Below are 22,383 nucleotides of genomic sequence, written 5' to 3'. Positions count from 1 at the left end.
AGGGCAATAAAAAGAGACAAAGAAGGACATTTCATAATACTTAAAGGAACAATCCATCAAGAAGATATGACACTGATAAACATATATGCACCCAACATAGGAGCACCCAAATACATAAAGAAAATACTAGAAGACCACAAAAAGGATATCAACAATAACACATTCATAGGAGGGGACTTCAACACTCCATTATCAACAATAGACAGATCATCAAAGCAAAGAAACACCAAGGATATACAGGCATTGAAGAACACACTAAACCACATTGGACCTAACTGATATATGTAGAAGTTTCCACCCCAAAGAAGCAAAATATACATTTTTGTCAAAGGCACATGGGACATTTTCAAAGATAGACCACATGATAGGACACAAAACAAGCCTCAACAAATTCAAGAATATTGAAATCATATCAAGCGTCTTTTCAGATCACAATGCCTTGAAACTAGAAATCAACCTCAGAGAAAAAAATCAAAAACACACAAACTCATGGAGATTGAATACCATGCTATTAAATAATGAATGGATTAAAAATGACATCAAAGAAGAAATCAAGAAATTTCTAAATTTTTTTTTGCTGTGGGACACAGCAAAAGCAGTCCTGAGAGGGAAGTTCATAGCAATAGAGGCATATCTGAAAAGGATAGAAGAATCTCAAATAAAAAACCTAACCATAAAGCTACAAGAACTAGAACAACAACAACAAAGAAAGCCTAGGGCAAGAAGAAGGAACGAAATCATCAAGATCAGAGCAGAATTAAATGACATAGAGACTAAACAAACAATCCAAAAGATCAACAAAACTAAGAGCTGGTTCTTTGAAAAAATAAACAAAATTGACAAGCCTCTAGCCAGTCTAATCAAGAAAAAAAGGGAGAAGACCCAAATAAACAAAATCAGAAATGAAAGAGGAGAAATCATGACTGATACCTCAGAAATACAAATGATAGTTAGAAATTACTACAGACAACAGTATGGCAAGAAATTTGACAATCTGGAACAAATGGACAAGTTTCTAGAAACATACAACCTTCCAAAACTGAATCAAGAAGAAGTGGAAAGTCTCAACAGACCAATAACAAAGAAGGAAATTGAAACAGTAATCAAAAATCTCCCTGCACACAAAAGCCCTGAACTGGATGGCTTCACAGGCGAATTCTACAAAACATTCAGGGAAGAACTAACTCCTATCCTCCTCAAACTGTTCCGAAAAATCCAAGAAGAGGGGAAAATCCCAAACTCTTTCTATGAAGCCAGTATTATCCTAATCCCCAAACCAGGTCAAGACACAACAAAGAAAGAAAACTACAGGCCAATATCACTGATGAACATCGATGCTAAAATCCTCAATAAAATATTGGCAAACAGGATCCAGCAATACATCAAAAAGATCACACACCACGATCAAGTGGGAGTAATCCCAGGGATGCAAGGATGGTTTAATATTCGCAAATCAATAAATATAATACATCACCTAAACAAAATGAAAGACAAAAATCACATGATCATATCAATAGATGCAGAAAAAGCATTTGATAAAGTACAACACCCATTTATGATGAAAACACTCAGCAAAATAGGAATAGAGGGAGCATACCTTAACATAATTAAGGCTATATATGAGAAGCCTGAAGCCAACATCATACTCAATGGACAAAAAATAAAAGCATTCCCCCTGAATTCAGGAACTAGACAAGGTTGTCCACTCTCTCCACTCCTATTCAACATAGTGTTGGAAGTTCTAGCCACAGCAATCAGACAAGAAAAAGAAATAAAAGGCATCCAAATTGGGAAAGAGGAAGTAAAACTATCACTATTTGCAGAAGACATGATAGTATACCTAGAAAATCCTATAAACTCCACTAAAAGACTACTCGATATAATAAGTGAATTTGGCAAAATAGCAGGGTACAAAATAAATATACAGAAATCTAAGGCATTTCTGTACACCAACAATAAAATATCAGAGACAGAGGCAAAAAAGAAAATACCATTCACTATAGCAACAAGAAAAATAAAGTACCTAGGAATAAACTTAACCAAAGAGATAAAAGACCTGTACTCTGGAAATTACATAACATTGGAAAAAGAAATTAAGGAAGTTACAAATAAATGGAAGCAAATACCATGTTCTTGGATAGGAAGAATCAACATCATCAAAATGGCCATACTACCCAAAGCAATTTATAGATTCAGTGCAATCCCTATTAAAATACCAATGACATATTTCACAGACCTAGAAGAAATACTCCATAAATTCATATGGAACCAAAAAAGACCCCGAATAGCAAAAGCAATTTTGACACAGAAGAACACAGCAGGAGGAATCACAACACCAGATATCAAACAATACTACAAAGCCACTGTAATCAAAACATTCTGGTACTGGCATAAGAACAGACATATAGATCAGTGGAACAGAATAGAGAGTCCAGAAATAAACCCAGGCCTCTATGGTCAACTAATATTTGATAAAGGAGGAAGGAACATAAAATGGAGTGAGAAGAGCCTCTTTAACAAATGGTGCTGGGAGAACTGGACAGGGACGTGCAAAAAAATGAAACTAGACCACCAACTTACACCACACATGAGAATAAACTCAAGATGGATCAAAGACTTAAATGTAAGCCGTGACACCATAAATGTCCTAGAGGAAAACATAGGCAAGAAAATATCAGATATCTCATGTAACAATTTCTTCACAGATACATCTCCTAAAGCAAGAGAGATAAAGGAAAAAATAAATAAATGGGATTACATCAATCTAAAGAGTTTCTGCTCAGCAAAAGAAAACATCAGCAAGATGAAAAGGAAACCAACCATATGGGAAAACATATTTGCCAATGACATCACAGACAGGGGACTGATTTCCAAAATATATAAAGAGCTGATATGACTCAACATCAAGAAAACAAACAACCCAATTAAAAAATGGGCAAAGGACCTGAACAAACACTTCTCCAAAGAGGACATACAGAAGGTCCATAGGCACATGAAAAAATGCTCAACATCATTAGCCATCAGGGAGATGCAAATAAAAACCACAATGAGATACCATTTTACACCTGTCAGAATGACCATCATCAACAAATCAACAAGCAACAAGTGCTGGCGAGGATGTGGAGAAACGGGAACCCTACTGCACTGTTGGTGGGAATGCAGACTGGTGCAGCCACTGTGGAAAACAGTATGGAATTACCTCAAAAGATTAAAAATGGAACTGCCTTTTGAACCAGCGACTCCACTACTAGGATTATACCCGAAGAATCTTAAAACACCAATTCAAAAGAACTTATGCCCCACTATGTTCATTGCAGCACTCTTTACAATAGCCAAGTGCTGGAAACAACCTAAGTGCCCATCTGTAGATGAGTGGATCAAAAAACTGTGGTACATTTACACAATGGAATACTATGCAGCAGAAAGAAAGAAGGAACTCCTGCCATTTGCAACAACATGGATGGAACTAGAAAGAAATTTGCTTAGTGAAATAAGCCAGGCAAAGAAAGCAAAATACCATATGATATCACCTAATACAGGAAACTAAGAACAACACACAAAAAAGAACTAAATAGAACAAAGAGCAGAATAGCAGTCATAGGGGGGAGGGGAGAGGGAGAGAAGGGGGATAAGTAAGGGAAGGGTTTAGTCAAAGAACATATATAAATGACTCATGGACATGGACAACGGGGAGGGATATGATTGCGGGAGAGGGGGTGAGTTGGGTGGGGGAGAGAAATTGGGAGAAAAGGGGACAACTGTAATTGAAAAACCAAAAAAAAAAAAAAAAAAAAAAAAAAGAGTTCTTTATGTATTGTGGACTCAAGTCTCTTATCAGATATATGATTAAAAATGTTTTGCTCCCAATCTCTGGGTTGTCTTTTCACTTTCTTGATGATGATGTTTGAAGTACAGGAATAAATTTTGATGAAGTTTAACATATCTAATTTTCTCTCTTGTTGCCTTTGGTTTCAAATTTAAGAAATAATTGCCCAAATCAATATCATGAAGATTTACTCTTCTGCTTTCTTATATGAGTATTACAGTTTTTTAGATCTATATTTAGGTCTGAGATTCATTTTGAGTTAACTTTTATGTGTGGTGTGAGGGAGGACTCTAATTTCATTCTTTTGAATATGGCTATCCCGTGGGCCCAGTACAATTTGTTGAAAGGACTACTCTTTCCTGATTGATTTGTATCAGCACCCCTGTAGAAATATGGAAGGACCACAAATGTAAGGATTTATTTATGGACTCTCAATTTTATTCCATTGGTCTCTATGTCTCTCCTACGTTGTACCACCCTGTCCTTATACTATAGTTATGCAGTAAGTCTTCAAATTGATAAGTGTGAGTCCTACAACATTATGCTTCTTTTTAAGATTGTTTTGGCTACTTTGGGTCCTTTCTGTTTTTGTGAGAATTTTAGGAGCATTGTATTAATTAAGTGAAAAAAAGCCACCTTGGATTCTGATGGGAATTTCATTGAATCTGTAGATCAATTTGGAGAGTATTGCCATCTTAATGATATTAAATCTTCCAGCCAGGAACATGGGATATATTTTATTTATTTAGATATTTAATTTTATTCAACAATATTTGTCATTTTTAGTGTACAAATCTTACACTTCCTTTGTTAAATGTTATTTCTATCTATTTTATTCTCTTTGGTGCCATTATAAATAGAATTATTTTAATTTCATTTTTGGATCAATCATTGTTAGTATACAGAAATATAATTAATTTTTATAAATTGATTTTGTATCCTGCAACCTTCCTGAACTTCTTTATTAGTTCTAAGGATTTTTAGTTGATTTCTTAGGATTTCCTATATACAGACTCACAGCATTTGCAGAGATAGCTTTACTTCTTCCTTATAAAGTTTTCTTCTTTATCTCTAGTAATATTTTTGTTTCTAAGTCTATTTTCTGATATTACTATACCCATTTCAGCTCTTATGGTTTGCATGATGTATCTCTTTTCATCATTTCACTTGGAACTTATTTGTATCTTTGAATCTAAAGTGTATCTCTCATAGAGAAAATATTGTTGGATTTTGTTTAAATCTGGTATAACAGTGGTTAAATGAAGGGTTTGGGTATCAGTACCATTGTATGCAGGTCAGCAAACGTGGTGGAGTCCAGCCAGGCATGACATCAGGTTTCCTTTATGAGCAAAGTTCAGAAGTTTGCTGTTGTCTCAGGTTCAGAACTGAGAGTATGGTCTAAGGACCCTGAGCTCCTGACTCCTGGCAGGTTCTCTGGGGTCCAGCCTGTACTCACCTCCCCACACCTCTTTGAAATGCACTCGCCCATGCTGTCACCTTGTGTTGCATTCTTTTGCATCCCGTGCTTTGGAAATTTTCCAGTATCCTAAGATCATACACAAAAACTCAAATGACCTTGTGGAAGTTCATTTCCAGGCAGTATCCTTGCAAAGCTGATGAATTATTTTTGTCACAGGAATAATAAATTGTTAACTTTGGAAATGTTTTTTGTAAAGAAAACAACCATCAGGTTATTTTCTTCTAAAATTTTAATTATGTACAAGAATACTTCAGTACAAAGAAATGAGATGGGCTTGTCATAACCCCGATGATGGCATTACCCTCCAGAAATGCCCAAGGGAGGACTGGAGCCAGCGAATAGGTTAGGCAGACATTTCTGGGCAAGTTGATAGTGAAATCACGGTTGTGAAGGACAAATGTCATGAAACGAAGCCCTGGGAACCTGCACATGTCACAGGCACCATGCAGGTCAATCTGTGACCCAGAGCGGCAAACTGACAGGAGAGTGCGCTTTGGGCAGTTGCAGCTGAGGGCACTTTTTATTGCTGTGTTGTGGGCTTTAAGGACAGATGTGTTCATCCAACACCTGACATTCAGATACTGGACATAGATGAGGCTCAAGAACTGGGTAGATAGAAACTGTCAGATGGCGAATGAAGTGTTTAGTTTATGCTGGGAGGGGTAGTTATTACAATACAGACCCACTCAAAGAGATTGTTTTTCCTAAAATAAATATTTCTTGAAGCCACATATGGTGTTGCCAACAGAATAGCAAAGTTTGCTTTTACATATTATTTCAATTTAAGAATCAAAGATGAAAAAGGATGCCTGGAAAAGGCTGTGTTTAGGGAGGCTCAGGGCTTGCATTAATTTCCTGGCAGATTAGAGAATAAAGTGGGAGAGAGGTTAAAGCAAGGACTTGTCTGCCAAGTTGATTGGAAGGAGGAAGATCAAGGGAATTGTCTGGGACCAGGGAATGGCTATTTTAAGCAGATATGAACAAGAGTCTGTTCACCTTCATAGATCCTTCTTGGGTTAGGTCAGCCTAGTGACATTTGCTACAGTTAACTATGTTGGTAGATTTATTCCTGTATCTCACTGGGGTAGACCTACATTTCTCACCTCCGCTTATCTCAAAAGTTAAAACAAACCACAAAATAACATAAATGAAGGGAAAAAGTGACTCATCTTTTTGCATAGTTTTAAAAACATTCCTAAGAGAAAAAAATCCCAAAGCAAAAGTATTATGTTAGACTGCTTGTTTAAATATTTAAAATATCCATATTTCAAAAGCAAAGATAAAGACATGGCACAGAGAAATATCTAAGCAAATATGAATGAAAATGGTTTAATTTCCTTAATATATAAAAAGCTTCTATAAATAAATAAGAAAAATACTAGCACTACAATATAAGAATGGAAACAGGATATAACAGACAAATTTAACAAGACATATTCATGGCTAATCAATATGTAACAAACTAAATTATTAGTGATAAAAGAAAGGTGAGTTACAAGGAGGTAATTTTAAACTTTACTAAATTAGCAAAAATTTGAAAGAATAATACTCAGCTCTGTCAATAGTGTATTAGGATGGGCACTCTTATGCACTAGGAGAAGGAATAAAAACTTGTGTAATCTTTCTGAAAAGTAAGTTGGTGATATGTGTCAAGAGCTTTAAAAACGGATTACAGTTTTTGATCCAGCAATGTTTTTCCTAGAAACTTACCCTAAGGAAATCATTAAAATTGTGACTTCAAGGATATTTAATGACATAGGAAATTACCTACAATGAAATACTATTAGGTAAATAGAAAAACAGGATATAGGACTCTTCATGATATATTACTAATTGAATATATGTGTTGGAGATATTCATTATCCCTTGGTAATAACACACATACTTGTCCATTTTAGTTTTTCTGACGTTGAGGTGTCTGTAATTTTGCACAGTTCACCACATAATACTTCCTTATTCATGATAGATTATTATTAAAATAGTAGTATATCTTTAAGAGATTTTTTAAAAGAAGGAAATATGGCATATATTGCATGTTAACATCTGCATGGCATTCTCTCTTTGTCCCTCTGCCATTCTTTATGTATATGGAAGCTAAAGAAATCTAATTTTATTAGTCCATTATCACACTTCTGACAGATGAAATTACTAAAATTCATATCTAAATATGTCATGGGTAGGAACTTAAAATAGAACTACTCTTCTGGGAAGATGGAGTAGGTGTACTTTTCTCTATTCCTCCCACTTATTGTTTTATGTATAAAACAATAAGAAGACTCTGAAACATGGAGACAAGAAATCAGACCAGTAAGGACCTCAAACCCAAGGAATGACACAGTGGCTAATCCTTGTTTCCCTTTTGTTTCATCTATCCTAGACTGGTACCAATGAAGCTGATAACCCAGAAACACCAATGAGAAGACCCAAAAAGAGTTTCAACAAAATCTGCTTTCTCTAGTCAAAAGAAAGGACACTTAGCAAGATAGAAAACTTTTAGACAATATTGTTCAGTGTTAATCAAACACCACAGAAAGAACTGTGCATTCCTGCCCCCAAGTCAGCAAAGGCCAAGTCAGCAGTCTAGATTTCTGCCCTGCCCATTCTTTAGTGAGGTACCCAAACCCCACCAACATTTTCTTGTCAGAGAAGGCCAAAGAGGGAGCTGGGATTTTCACCCCTGGCAGGAGGACAGGGCCTCCACATCAGTGGTGTTGGTGGAAACCATGTGGGGAGCATGGACATCTGCCTCTACCCAGCACCTCCTGCCACTTCCCACTGCAGTGGTGGCAGAGGAGGCCAACTGGAAAGTCAGAACTTTTACTACCACTCAACAGTAATGACACTCCACCCACTGCATGTCAGTAGAGACTACATGGGGAGCCAGAACTCCCATCCTTACCTTACCCCACAATGATGAGGAACTCATTCCCATCACTTGGATAGCGATGGAGATCAAGTGGAACCTATACTTCTAGCTCCACTGGTCATAAATAGACCAATCCACAATTACAGTGGGAGACTCTAACATTCATCTTTCAACAATTGATATGACAACTAGGGAGAAAATCAGCAAGGACATAGAAAAACTCAACAGCACCATCAACCAACGGGATCTAACTATCATTTATAGAACACCAACAAAAAAAGCAGAGTACACACTCTTTTCAAGTGCCTCCTTGACATTACCAAGATAGCTCCACACTGGAAGTGTGATAATGGACCAATACCTCCTTTCCCTGGCTGGTTTGGCTCAGTGGATTGAGCGTTGGCCTGCGAGCTAAGTGTCGCTGGTTCGATCTTCCAGTCAGGGCACATCAGAGAAGGAAAACTCTGACTCCAAAAAACCTCCGCTGCCTTGCGGCATACCTCTTCAGGGGAAAGGCTAAGGGAGTAAACCCCGACAGAAAATCCAGAGCCGGAGTCCCTAAGGCAGTTTGACGTTGTAGTCAACACCGGCAACTCCTGCGGCGCACCTGAAGCCAAGCTGTATTGACTCCGTCTTTCCCTTGGACCCTTCAGCTGCGAAGAGACGGGGGGTCTGCTGCATGGGCAACAGCAGACCCTCCATATCACCCTGCCCAGGCTCTGTAGCTTCAGCTTCACTGGAGAGGACACTCCAGCGTCATCGTAAGATGTCGATTCAACACGGGAGGAGACAGATACCGTGTCACTCCCGAGTCGGACTGCACAGCCATTCTCGGCGGTGCAGATAGACTCTTAAGAAGCTACACCATCGTCTCTCGAGACGGACAGCTGCCGACGACGACGAGTATCAGAGAAATTCAAAAGATTTAAATGAGATCCAGAATCTCACAGTATAACATGAAAATGTAGCAGTTTCAATAAAAACATCACTTGTCACACAAAGAACTAGGAAGATTTCAAACTGAATGGAAAAAAGCAATCAATAACTGTCAACATCATTGATGGCAGAGATGTTAGAATAAATGGAAAACTGTTTTAAAGCCATCATCATAAAAATGCTTCAGAGAGCAATTACAAACATATGCGTAACATGAAAAAATAGAAGACTTTTTGCAAAGAATAGAAAGTCTAAGCAAAGAACTGGAAGATATAAAGGAGAAACAAATGGAAATATTAGAACAGGAAAATATAATAACCTAAATTAAAAGTCAGTAGATGATTTCAATAGCAAAATGGAGAGACCAGAAGATAGAATCAGTGAACTAGAAGATAAAACAATGCAACTAACCCAATCTGAACAGTATAGAGAGACTAGATTGAAAAAAAAACAAACAAACAATAAAACAGAGTCTTAGGAAACTGTGAGAGTATAACAAAAGATCTAAAAGATTTGTGTCCTTGAAATCTCAGAGGGAAATGAGAAGCAAAGCAGGTATGAAAAAGCACTCAAAGAAATAATGGTTGAAACCCCCCAAATTTGACCAAAGACATAGTCCACAGGTTCAAGAAGGTGAGTAAATTCCAAAGAGGACAAACCCAAAGAAAGTCATTCCAACACACATTATAGTGAAACTTCTGAAAACTAAAGAGAAAGAAAAAATCTTGAAAGCAGTGAAAGAGAAACAATTAGTATTATAGATTTATCATCAAAAACCATGGAGACTGGAAAGACACATGAATTTTTCTAGCACTGAAAGTAAAGAACTCTCAAGTTAGACTCATACACCAATAAAAACACCACTCATGAATGAAAAGAAAATGAAGATATTTTCAGATAGAAAACTAAAAGAATTTGTCACAAGCAGACCTGTCATAAAAGAACAGCTGAAGAAAATTCTCTAAACAGAAAGGAAACAATAAAAAGAAGGGACTTTGGAACATTAAGAAGGAAGGAAGAACATGGTAACAAAAATACAGATAAATATGATAAATATGATAAATACAATAAATTTTGTCTTCTCTTGAGTTCTCTAAATGATGATTGATAGCCAAACCAAAAGTTGTAATACTGTTTTGTATGATTCTAAATGAGAGAAGAGGAAGTATTAAGACAATTATATTATACACATAGAGGGGAAAAGGATATAAGAGAGGTAAGGCTGCTCTTCACTTGAGCTGGTAAAATGATGGCACAAGTAGGCTGTAATAAGTAATGTATATATAATGTTATACCTAAAGCAATCACTAAAAAGGCTATACAGACAGACACACTCATGACTGCTATGTATATATCAAAATGTAATTTTTAAAATGTCCAAGTAATCTTAAGAAAGGCAATAAAAGTAAAAAAGAAATGAAGAACAGAACAATGAAAAAAGTCACTTAGTCCCTAACATATCAGTAGTTATACTAAATGCAAATAGTCTGAACAATTTAGTTAAAAAAAACAAAACAACGTGACAAAGTAGATTTAAAAACATGACCAAACTCTATGCTTTCTATAAGAAACCCAGTTCAAATATAATTATATAGGCAGGTTGAATAAAAATGGATGGAAAAATATGTCTTGCAAAGATTAGCTAAAGAAAAGCAGGAGTGACTACATTAATTTCATATAAAGTAGATTTCAGAGAATAGTTGCCAGAGACAAGGAAGGACAGTCAATAATTGAAAAAACAGTCAATCCATCAAAAACAATATAGCAATCCCAAATGTGCATGTAAAACAAAACAAGCAGAAAACTATGTGATCTAAAAACTGGTAGAACTGAAAGGGAAAATAGACCAATCTACAATTATAGTGGGAGACTTCAACATTCATCTTTCAACAATTACTATCACTACTAGACAGGAAATCAGTAAGGATATAGAAAAACTCAGCAGCACCATCAACCAACAGGATCTAACTGACATAGAACAGCACCAGAAAAGCAGAGTACACACTCTTTTCAAGTGACTCTCTGACATTACCAAGATAGATCATATCCTGTGTCATAAAAGAAACTGCAACCAGTTTTTAAAAATTGAAGTCATACAGAGTGTGTTCTCTGACCACAATGGATTCAGACTATAAAACTATAATAGAAAGATTTTTAAATCTCCAAATTCATGCAAATTAAACAACACACTTCTAAATAATTATATAAAAAAATTCTCAAGAAAAATTTAAAAATAAATTGAACTGGATGGAAATGAAAATACAATATATCAAAATTTGTGGGACATAGCTCAGGCAGTTCTGAGAGGAAAAGTTATAGCACTAAATGCACACATACACTAGTAAAGAGGAGAAGTCTCAAATCAACATCTAAGCTCCACTTCCAATTAGTATCTAAGCTCTCTTTTAACCTAGAAAAAGAAGAAGGAAATAAACTGAAAGGAAATGGAAGGAATGAAATAATAAAGATAAGAGCAGATACTAGTGAACTTGAAAACAGAACAGCAATAGAGAATATCAATAAAGCAAAGAGCCATTTTTTGGAAAAGATCAAGAAAATTGACAAACCTTTGGGAAGACCGACAAAGAAAAACAACAATTAGTAATATCAGGAATGAAACAGGATAATACCACAGACACTGGAAACATCAAAAAGGTAATAAGGAACAACTCTGTAAACAAAAATCTGAAAACTTAGATTAAATGGATCAGTGCTTCCAAAAACACAAAATGCCACAACTCACCAAATATGTAAGACCCTTTGAATAATCCTGTAACTATTAAGGAAATTGGCTTATTTAAAAACTTGTAAAATATCCTCAGGCCAAATTATTTCATTGGAGAAATCTGCCAAACATTTAACAAAGAATTAACAATTCTATACAACTCTTCTAGAACGTAGAAGAGGAAGAAATACTTTCCAGTTCATTTTGTGGAAATAAAGACAATATAATAAAAGGAAACTATAAAGCAACATTCCTCATGAATATGAACACAAGAATTCTTAGTAAAATGTTAGTAAATGGAATTTAGCAACATATAGAAAGAATTATACAGAATGACCAAGTGGGGTTTATTCTAGGGCTGTAATACTGGTTTAATATTTAAAAGTCAATGTAATCCATTATATTAACAGGCTAAAGAAGAAAAATCACATAATCAGTATCAATTGGTGTAGAAAAAGTATTTGAAAAATTCAACATGTTTTTGATAAAAACTCTCATTCAAAAAGAAATAGAAATGTGCTCAACTTGATAAAGAGCATCTATAAAAGCATAACTTCAACATTATACTTGATGGTGAAAGATTAAATGAATGGTACCCTTATGGGGATAAAGCAAGGATATCTGCTCTCACCATTCTCATTCAATATAGTCATGGGACTTGTAGCCAGTGCAATAAGGCAAGAAAAAGAAATAAAAGCTATACAGATTGGGAAGGAAGTAATAAAATTGTTTCTATATTCAGATGTAAAAAGGGAAAAGCTTGTGTTTTTCTTTCTCTGAAGGGAAAAACCTAGTTCTTCTGTGTTTCTTTGTCCTGCGAATCTCCTTTACTACTCAGATAGAGCACTTCACTTCTGACACTTATGATCATCAGATGTGTGTAGGTTTTTTCCCATAGCAATAAGCAAGTCTGATGCCAACTGGATGTTCTACAATTTAAATCAATTCTGACACTCTGGAGATAGTGTCAGATCTCATAGGTAAGGACTCAGTTCCACAAAACTGTCCTCCACCCTCACTTCGGATACCAGTTGCAAGCTCAGGTCACCGGTGCTTCTGATCGACCATCTACAGATCAGAGGTTCCTACAACTTCCTCCTCTGGTTTGATTAATTCACTAGAGGGGTTCATAGAACTGAGTGAAATACCAGTTTGTTGAAGGAAGGGATAAAGAACACAGAAGAACAGCCAGATAAAGAGGTACTTTAGGATGAAGTCTAAGAGGGTCCTGAGAGAAGGTGCTTCTGTTCCCATGGAGTAGGGGTGTGTCACTGGTTTGGAAACTCTGACTAGGCAGATTCTTATGGAGGCTTCATTATGTAGGCACGATTGATCATTAACTCCATTTTCAGCCCCTCTCCCTTAAGAGAGTGGAGGGGTGGGGTTGAAAATTCCAAGTTTCTAATCATGTCTTTGTTTTTCAAGTGGCCAGTCCTCATACAGGAGGCCACCCAGAGTCACCTCATTAGATCAAAAGACTCTCTTATCACCTGGAAGATTACAATGGTTTAGGAGCTATGTGCTAGAACCTGGGTCAAAGACCAATATATATATTTTCCATTATCTCACAAGATGATGTAAATGTTTATGTAGAAAACGTCAAGGTATTTCCAGAAAAGTCCTAGAACTAAGAAGTGAGTTCAGCAAGTTCACAGGATACAAAATAAGCATACAAAAATCAATTACATTTTTATATACTAGCAGTGAACAAAGGGTACCAGAATTTAAAATATACTACCATTTACAATTGCTCATAAAATTTTTAAAGATTTTGGTGCTAATTTAACAAAACACATGTAGCACTTACTTGCTGAAAGCTACTAAACATTGATAAAAGATGATCTAAAGAAATGTAAAGATGTACCATGTTAATGGATTGAAAGACCCTTTACCTTTCAGGCTTGTGGACTAAGAGGGAAAGAGGAGGCAGCAGCCTGTCCTTAAGTCCTCAGGCATGTCTTACTGCCAGGGACAGTCTAAAGCTATAGCCTTAAGCATTAATAAATGGATGCCAGCTATAAAAATGCCTTTCATCTGATACTCAACCTCAGTGACGGGGAACCTGGCTTGTTGGGGCCTCCGTTTCTGACTGTTTTCTCTCACTGCTCGTGCACGTGATCCCCAGGCCGTCAGCAGGCTCTGGTTGGCTGTTGCGCAGGCAGGATGCACACAGACCGTCCACTTGCTGTAGGACTGAGGGGAACCAGGAGAGAAGGGCTGGCTGTCAAAGGGGCTGGTCTGCTTCCTTCTGGACTCTAATGGCTGAAGTGCTGGGGTTCCTGCAGTATCTCTGCAGTGCTGCCGATAATGGAAGACTCCTCTCTCTATATGCAATTTTTTAAAATGTGAAAATAATTCCACAGTGAAATTATTAGCCCACTGCAGGTAATCTCAGCTATAATGTATGGCTCCCGTCTCCCACGCTGTAATTTTGTTTTGTGTTCACTAGGATATGATTTCTTTAACAGAGAAATCTCAAAGAGTCACAGTTCTGATTACTGCTATTAACCACCATGTCACTCATAGATATTACTAATGCTGCAATTCTGAAAAGTATATTAATTTCCCTTGTGTGGGGACTATCTGAATAATGTTTAGATTCCTCTCTAGAGGAGGAAGATCGACTCTGTGAAGAAGCTGCTGTTTGGGTGGCAACACGAAGGTTACCACTACCACCTCTGGCTTTATCCCTCCCTTGAATCTGAAAAGAAAAAATCCACTTGTGTTCTTGGGTACATGAAAAGGACAATTGCTTTTAGGAAGCTTCATGTGCTTTCTAACACACACACAATGCACACAACATGCACAACTTTTCCTAGCATTTTAGTAGACAGCCTACTTCTTCTCTGTCAGCAATCTCAGTGTCTTTAATTTAAGGTTGGATGGAAGAGAATTTCCTTTTACCCTCAAACTCTTTATAAAAGTTTTAGTAATACAGAATAGGTTAGTGCTTTGTTTGAGTTAAAGAAAAAGAATGCTTCTTTTGGGAAAATTCTTTGGGAAAATCTAGATCAAGGATGAATAGAATAAGGGATAATCATAAGAACAAGGGAATAATGGTAATGACTGTGATGATGACACCTGCCACAGCTTGCACACCTGCTATGTGTTAGTCATGGTACTAAACCTGTAGAGCAATATTTTATTTAGCACTCACCATCATTGTCAGCCCCATCTTCTGGTTGAGGAATCTGAGACGCAGCAAGTTTGTGTAACTTGCCCAGGATAACACTGAAGCTGCCAGGGTCTCTTGTAAATGAGGTGTGTCTGTCCCACAGCCTGGGTTTCAACCATTATCTCCTGCCTTCCCTCCAGTGGTGCCTGGGGTGGCGTGGTATTGAGTGGTCCCAGGAGGGCCTCCTGTGGGCAGTATGAGGCACCAAGAGTATCCAGAGCAAACTCAATGGCAAGGCAGTCCTGTTTGCCGTGTTTATTTTGAAGGCGTTTGAGCCTCAGTGTGTTGGATCAGACCCACTGTTGTTTGTATAATGGAACCCTCTAAGAAGCTGGAGTTGGACAACGTTCAGATCCAGGGAGGCTCGGGCCTGCCTCTCTATTGGTTATTTATGGTCAGGGTTACACCGGTTATAACCTAGGGCTGTACCGTTGTCCAGAAGTGGCCACTCAATGAAAACATGGAGACAGCACTCCAGGTTCTTCTGTCTTGTGTTGTCTCTTTATCTGAAGGGCTTCTGAGGTCTCCCCTAGGGTCATCCATCTCCTTGTGGGAGGAGATGGCCTGATTCCAATCCCCGTGGTTCTGCAGCCTGCTCCATGGGTCACTGCACACTGTAGCCTCGGGGGCCAGATGTCAGTTCCCTCTGACCACTGGCCACAACCTGAGACCCATGAGTTTCTGTTGTGGATAACCTTTAGGTTCCTGGCATTTTGATTTGGTGTGACCTTTGAGAAAGGGAGAAAAGAACAGCAAAGTCTTGTTATCTCTGCAGTTTGGTCGAGAAAACATGGGCTCTAGGTCCTGTGTTTGTGGGTTTGGGGTGGCTCCCTGATCTCTACATAGACTTTTGACACTGACAACAACAAAGCACCCTCATTTCTTCCATATCTGAAATATTCTTGTTTTTAAAAATTGTCATCATCGTTGATCCATCATAACCACAGAGGATCATCTCTTCTAGCCTGTGGCGATTGGATTGATAGACTGAAGAGGTCTGGGAGAAAGAAAGGCATTTAGGAGGTGAAAAAGTTGTTTGTTGGAAATGCTGCAGGATTGAAAGGACAGTTTGAAAACTCTTCTTTTGGTGTGATTTTACATATTTTATTACAACTAAGGCTGCAGTTAAAGAAGCATTTATCTATATGCCACACACACACACACTTGAAGTATGAAGCTAAAACATGGTGATGTAACATGTTGAGCCTGATATTTCAATGCAAACCAGCTTGTACCCCAGGAAGTCTTAGGGTGAAGGCAGAGGCCCAGCCACAAGCTCCTCTTCTTTTTCTGGTTTGATGGATGTCATTCAGAGTAGACTGATGCAGTGATGCTGCAGAGCAGGAAACATGCGAAGCAATTATCTTTTTAGTAGGTCACTGGCCTCCTTTGGGAGAAGAGACTGGAGGGAACGCTGGAAAGGTGGGTATGTGGCCTCCCTCAGAGGCTGCGCATGCAGTAGCTGCGCTGGTAATTAATAGCTGTGTCACTTCCTATGAATGTTGCTTTAAACAGCTGTGTTCAAAATTGAGTGGGAATGAAATAAAACAACCCAAAATAAACGTTTCCTCTCATTCTTATAAGTTGCTGAGATCCAGAAATAACTTTTCAAATCTATAATTTTAACCAGCATCGTTCACAGCAGCTCAGAGCCTCGGCTTCATCCTCACATGGATGTTGTGCGTATACATGTCACTTGTTTTGAAAGACCATAACAATTTTGAGCTCAGTGACTTTGAGGTTTTTTCCAGAACTGAAATAAAAATTATGTTTACAGAGAAAAATATAGCCTTTACATGTATTTTTAAAGAAAACCAGTAAATCAGCGGAGGAAAAAGACAGAAGACTCCTGCACCCATGTGGATGGTAACCTGGATCAGTGAGGACATCTGGCAGGCAGTCGCTGCTGGCTGGCAGCAGGCTTGCAGCCCTAGGGGCTATGTCCAGGGTGGCTTGCCAGGATATAGTGACCAGAGGACAGCCTGGACCTCACGGCCCTCAGTGCGGTCAGATAGGATCCAAGAGCATAAATAAGAGAGTGACCACGGAGTGGCAGGGCAGGACTGCTGCACTGTCTGTGCCCTCTCAGGGTAGTCTTGAGGCCCTTCTCTCTGCTGCCTCTGCTGGGGCCAGGCTGCCTGGTTTGGGGCAGTTGGTGGCCATCAGGGGATAACCTCTGGATGCATCTCTGGGCAAGGGAAAGACCATTAGCCTTCTGAGTCATGTATTCCCCTGGAGAAGCCAAAGAATACATTTTATGGGTGAGAAGCTGGCAGGAACCTCGGCTCAGTGCTTTGGAAACTGTCAGTGACTTGGGCCAGAGGAAGGGAGGGAAAGGCTGTGGGTGCTGCCTGCCTCCTGGCCACTCATTGGTTTCTTTCTGAGTCCATAGTAAAAAACTCAAAACAAAACAAAGCAGTGGTTGGTGGGGCTGGTAGCAGAGTGGGTCCTCCTTTGATTTGCATCCTCTATTCCTGCCTTAATTGCCCACTGCTCCCACCCAGATGCTTTTATCAGAACATTGAGTAACAAGCAAACATTCCAAGGAGCCAGGGTAGGAAGGCGTGTGGAAGGGTGGGTACGGAGCTGTTGAGAGATGGAGAGCTTCAGTCCATCATTCTACTTTCAGCCTTTCCTGCTCTCAGCACATTGAGTCCTGCCACAGTACTGTCTTAAAACATAGGTTTTATTATTGTTTTGGGATGGCAAGGCCAACAGACAAGAAGGTGACTGCGATTGAAAAGATAACTTGCTATTTTAGTCCCTAAGAGGAGGGGCATGCTCTGGCTGCCCTGGTGCTTCACAGGGCCACACCAGGGGCAGTCAGGAGGCACAGGGAACAAGGGAGACAGAGACACAAGCCTTTGTTGTGGTTTCGATGGGAAGGAATGGGTGAGACAGGGTCAGCAAGCTAAGCAGAGTTAGCGCTGTCTAGTTTGAATAACTTTGAAGGTTCTGGGGTCTGGGAGCTGTCTATGGTTGTCTGGTACCAAGACCTGAGGAGATGAGGGCAGCGGAGAGTGGCCCAGAGCAGAAGAGCTGGATGGAAGCATTGACTGGGGCTGTGGGCTCTGCGTTGGTTGGTCTGCCTTGGAAGGGTGCTCACTGAGGATTCGTTTGTTCTCTCTAGGAGCTAGCTGGCCCTGATAGGGGCAGTCCCTTCACTGTCAGCAATGGCCCAGGTGTCAAAGAATCGAAACCTGTGGTTAATACAGGTGTACACACGCCAGCTTGAGGGAAAAGTGCTCCTGTGTGGGAAGAACAACAGGAAATGCTTGGGCATTTTGAGGAGATGCAGCTTTCTGCTTAGACTGGTTTGGTTTTGGTTTTGAAGAGTGTGCTGAGGACGCAGAAGGTCTCAGTGGAGAGAGGAGATTTGGCTCAGCCACCAAAAGTGACGTGTGACAGTTAAGGGATGAGGATGGTTGCAAAGGGAGAGCACTGTGCCTGGACAGGGGCCCAGAATGGGAAGGTGCCTAAAGGGGCTGAGCAGGAAAAATGTGTCAAAAACAGTCACTTCACCAATCTAGGGCCAACAGGAGTCCACAGTCTGTGATGCAATGCTATTCTTAGCATCCCCCTGTCTATTTTGTTCCTACCAATTATGTTTCTTAATCCCTGCACCATTTCCCCATTTCTCCCCCTCCCCCTCCCAGCTGATAACCCTCCATATGATCTCCATATCTATGATTCTGTTCCTGTTCTGGTTGTTTACTTAGTTTGTTTTTGTTTTTTAGGTTCAGTTGTTGTCACTTTAATGTTCATAGTTTTAATCTTCTTTTTCTTAAATAAGTCCCTTTAACATTTCATGTAATAATGATTGGTGATGATGAACTCCTTTAGCTTCACCTTGTCTGGGAAGCCCTTTATCTGCTCTCTATTGTAAATGATAGCTTTACTGGATAAAGTAATCTTGGTTGTAGGTCCTTGCTTTTCATTGCTTTGAATACTTCTTGCCAGTCCCTTCTTGCCCGCAAAGTTCCTTTGGAGAAATCAGCTGGTAGTCTTATGGGAACTCTGTTGTAGGTAACCCTCTCTTTTCTCTTGATGCTTTTAAGATTCTCTGTTTGTCTTTAACCTTTGGCATTTTAATTATGATGTGTCTTGGTGTGGTCCTCTTCGAGTCCAGCTTGTTTGGGACTCTCTTTGCTTCCTGGACTTGTATGTCTATTTCCTTTGCCAAATTAGGGAAGTTTTCTTTCATTATTTTTTAAATAACTTCAATTTTTTGCTCTTTCTCTTCTCCTTCTGGAACTCCTGTGATTTGAATGTTGGTGTATTTGAAGTTGTTTCGGAGGCTTCTTAGCCTATCTTTGTTTTTTTCAACTCTTTTTTTCTTCTTGTTGTTCTGATTGAATGCTTTTCCTTCCTTATGTTCCAAATTATTGATTTGATTCTCAGCTTTATCCACTCCACTGTTGGTTTCCTGTACATTTTTCTTTATTTTACTTAGTGCAACCTTCATTTCTGCCTGAGACTTTTTTATGCTGTTGAAGTACCCAGTGAGTTCCTTGAGCATCCTAATAACCAGTGTTTTGAACTCTGCATTTGATTGATTGCTTATCTCCATTTTGTTTATTTTTTTTTTCCTAGAGCTTTGTTATATCTCTTTGTTTCCTTGTTTTGGCAGCCTTTCTGTGTCTGTTTCTCTGCATTAGGTAGAGCTGCTTTGACACCCTGTCTTAGCAGTTTGGCCTCTTGTAGAAAAGCGCACCCATAAGTTGGATGTGGTGGGGACTTACATAATTGCCAGGGCAGGGTAACCTATATGAACTAGGTTGATGAAATCTCAGATATGGTGTCATCACTCTGTAGCTCTGTGTGGGGGAGGGCTCTGAAAGGGGAGAGTGCTGCTACCTTGCCTCTGGAGTTTTGTCGGGGAGGAAGCTCTCCTCTGGCACTAGCCCCGATGCCAGACACTTCAGGTTTTCTCCTTATGGCACTGGTGCCCTTCCAGTTGATGTCCCAGTGCTGGGCCCAGAGCGAATGAGTCTGCATAAGTCCTAAGTCTGTTGCAGCCCCTTAAAGTGGAAGAATTCACTGGTTTTTACAGACAGAAATTATGGAGACTTACCTTTCTGGTACTGGAACCCTGGGCTGAGTGGTCTGGTGTGGAGCAGGGATCCCTCACTCCTGAGGTATTCCTATCAATTTTTATGTACCACACAAGGGTGTGGGACTCCCTCTTCCACATCTCCACATCTCCACCCCTTACTGTCTGGATGACGGTGACTTTTAATTCCTTGGTTGTCAGATTTTCATACAGCTTGATTTTCTGACTATTCTCCCCTGAGGTCTGGAGGAAGCTCCCCTGCTGGGCTTTATCTGCACATCCTAATGTGCAAAACTTGTTCTACAGACATTGAATGTCTGCTGTGTGCTCGGACAAGACTGGGACTGCACACTCAAAAACAGAAAATTTCATGGGGTACTGTGGAAAATTATATTGTTATTATAATTACTTTTCAACAAAACAAAACTAAAAGGTACTGTGATCAGTCTCTTCTTTTGCTGTCACTGTGGGTAAAGTCCCCTGAAAAGGTCTGGTAGACATGGGTAATACAGTGATGGACAGTTGGGTGGCTGGGTCGGGGCACACGCAAAGCTCTCCTGCTCACGCCATCTGCTCTGGTTCTGTGTTGCAGGCTGTGAGCTCAGTGGCTGGGCCTGGCCTTCCTGACCCTGGTAGATGTCCAGTGCCTGGAGTGGTACCAGCATGAACAGGCATGCAGATGTCCCCCAGAGGAGTGAATAATGTGCAGCAGTGTTTTTAGTAGACAATATTTTAGAAAAAATAGCCGTAGAAAAAATTACACTATAACCAAAGCATTTAAAAATGGGGGTCAAGAGTGTCGGGACAAATGGAATTTGTAAAATGACCTGACATTGAGATGACACCATTATTGATGTTGTGAGCTTTTAGACTGATTTTGCAATGATCCAGCAGAAGGTGGGAGGTTTCCTTCAGATCGTCAGGCCTTGTTTGGTGCCATGCCCTGCTATGTCAGGTGGGTAGACAGAGGGCAGGCCTGGCAGTGCTCCTCGGACAACCGTCTATGGGTGTCAGACTGCCTGGGACATCGTGCTCGTAGAAATGAGCCTGTGCTCACAGTTCTCAGGGCAGTTGCCCCATGTGCTCATTGTCATGGGTGTCCTTACCACCTCCCACTCACACTACAGAGCCAGGCATGGATTCCAGACATCTTAAGCACTAAAAAGATTATGGTACTCTTTAAAAATTATAAATACAGACCATTACTAAATTATACAATTATATTAAGAAAGTATCAAGCATAAAAATTAAGACAGATTGCTGCTTTCCTTCTCACTTTGAGTGATGGTAGGGTGTCCTCACTTCACTGGTGTCGGAAGCACAGGTGTGCTCTGCCTGTTTGATAATGTAGCACTGTGTATATATGCCTGTGTGTGTGCATATGAACATGTGTGTGCATACGTGTAAAATATTCTTTCAGAACTCAACATAAAGGTCAGAGGTATTCAAAGACAGGATGCTACCCCACCCAGGACTGTAGAGCATATGCCCTCCTAGAGTAGAGGGTCAGACTTCCACAGGCCAAGGGATGCTGTGAGATTGGTCTATGGATGCTGCCTGTGGGGACATTATAAACTGCTCCAAGGAAGGCCTCTATATACACTGACACAATTCCTCAGAGAAAAATGGGGCACAGAATTTGGGGTGAGATATGGAGAGCACCTTCCCTGTGTGGAGCACTGGGGGGGTTGTAAGTGGGCTGACTGTAAAGGCCCGACTGTGAGTCTGACAGGAGCACCAGCATTAGTGTCGCCTCCTTGTAGAGAATGTCCTTTCGAAATACGTCCTAGAATGTGGCTCCCATCCTATTAATTATGTCACAAACTTAGTAAGGTTGAATAATTAATGATCGTGGGACACTAGGAACTGTGAAATACCATGTAAATGTTAAGGAGTAAAAATTACCCTGTGTATTAAATAGATAGGCTGTTTTTAAAATATTCCATGTGGGAAGGCTAATTTCCAGAGGGGCTAAAACGCTTTTTGTATCACTGTCTTCAGGAACTTTTTATATCTTACTGTTTTACACCCATTTTTCAGAAACTTGGGTGCTCTGTCTTCTGAAGTATTAGAATGGCTTCAATACAAATTACTGCTTTGTCTTTTTAGCTTTGGGAATGAAGTTGCCTATTGAATTTGGGTAAAACTGTGTCTACTTGATTCTCTAGCTGGAGGCAGTCTGGACCCAAAGGGAAGGAAGAGGTCAACATCATTGATTACCAAACGCAGACCCTTCGGCTGATGCCTCACCTGGCCATGACCTTGGCCCTGATCTTCACCAGCAGGTGAGAAGGCCCTCGGGGTTTACTTCTCAAGGTGTGT

The sequence above is a fragment of the Furipterus horrens genome, unplaced genomic scaffold (assembly GCF_987537825.1).
Source record: "Furipterus horrens unplaced genomic scaffold, mFurHor1.1.pri manual_scaffold_6, whole genome shotgun sequence".
Lineage (NCBI taxonomy): Eukaryota > Metazoa > Chordata > Mammalia > Chiroptera > Furipteridae > Furipterus > Furipterus horrens.
This window is presented reverse-complemented; position numbering follows the sequence as displayed.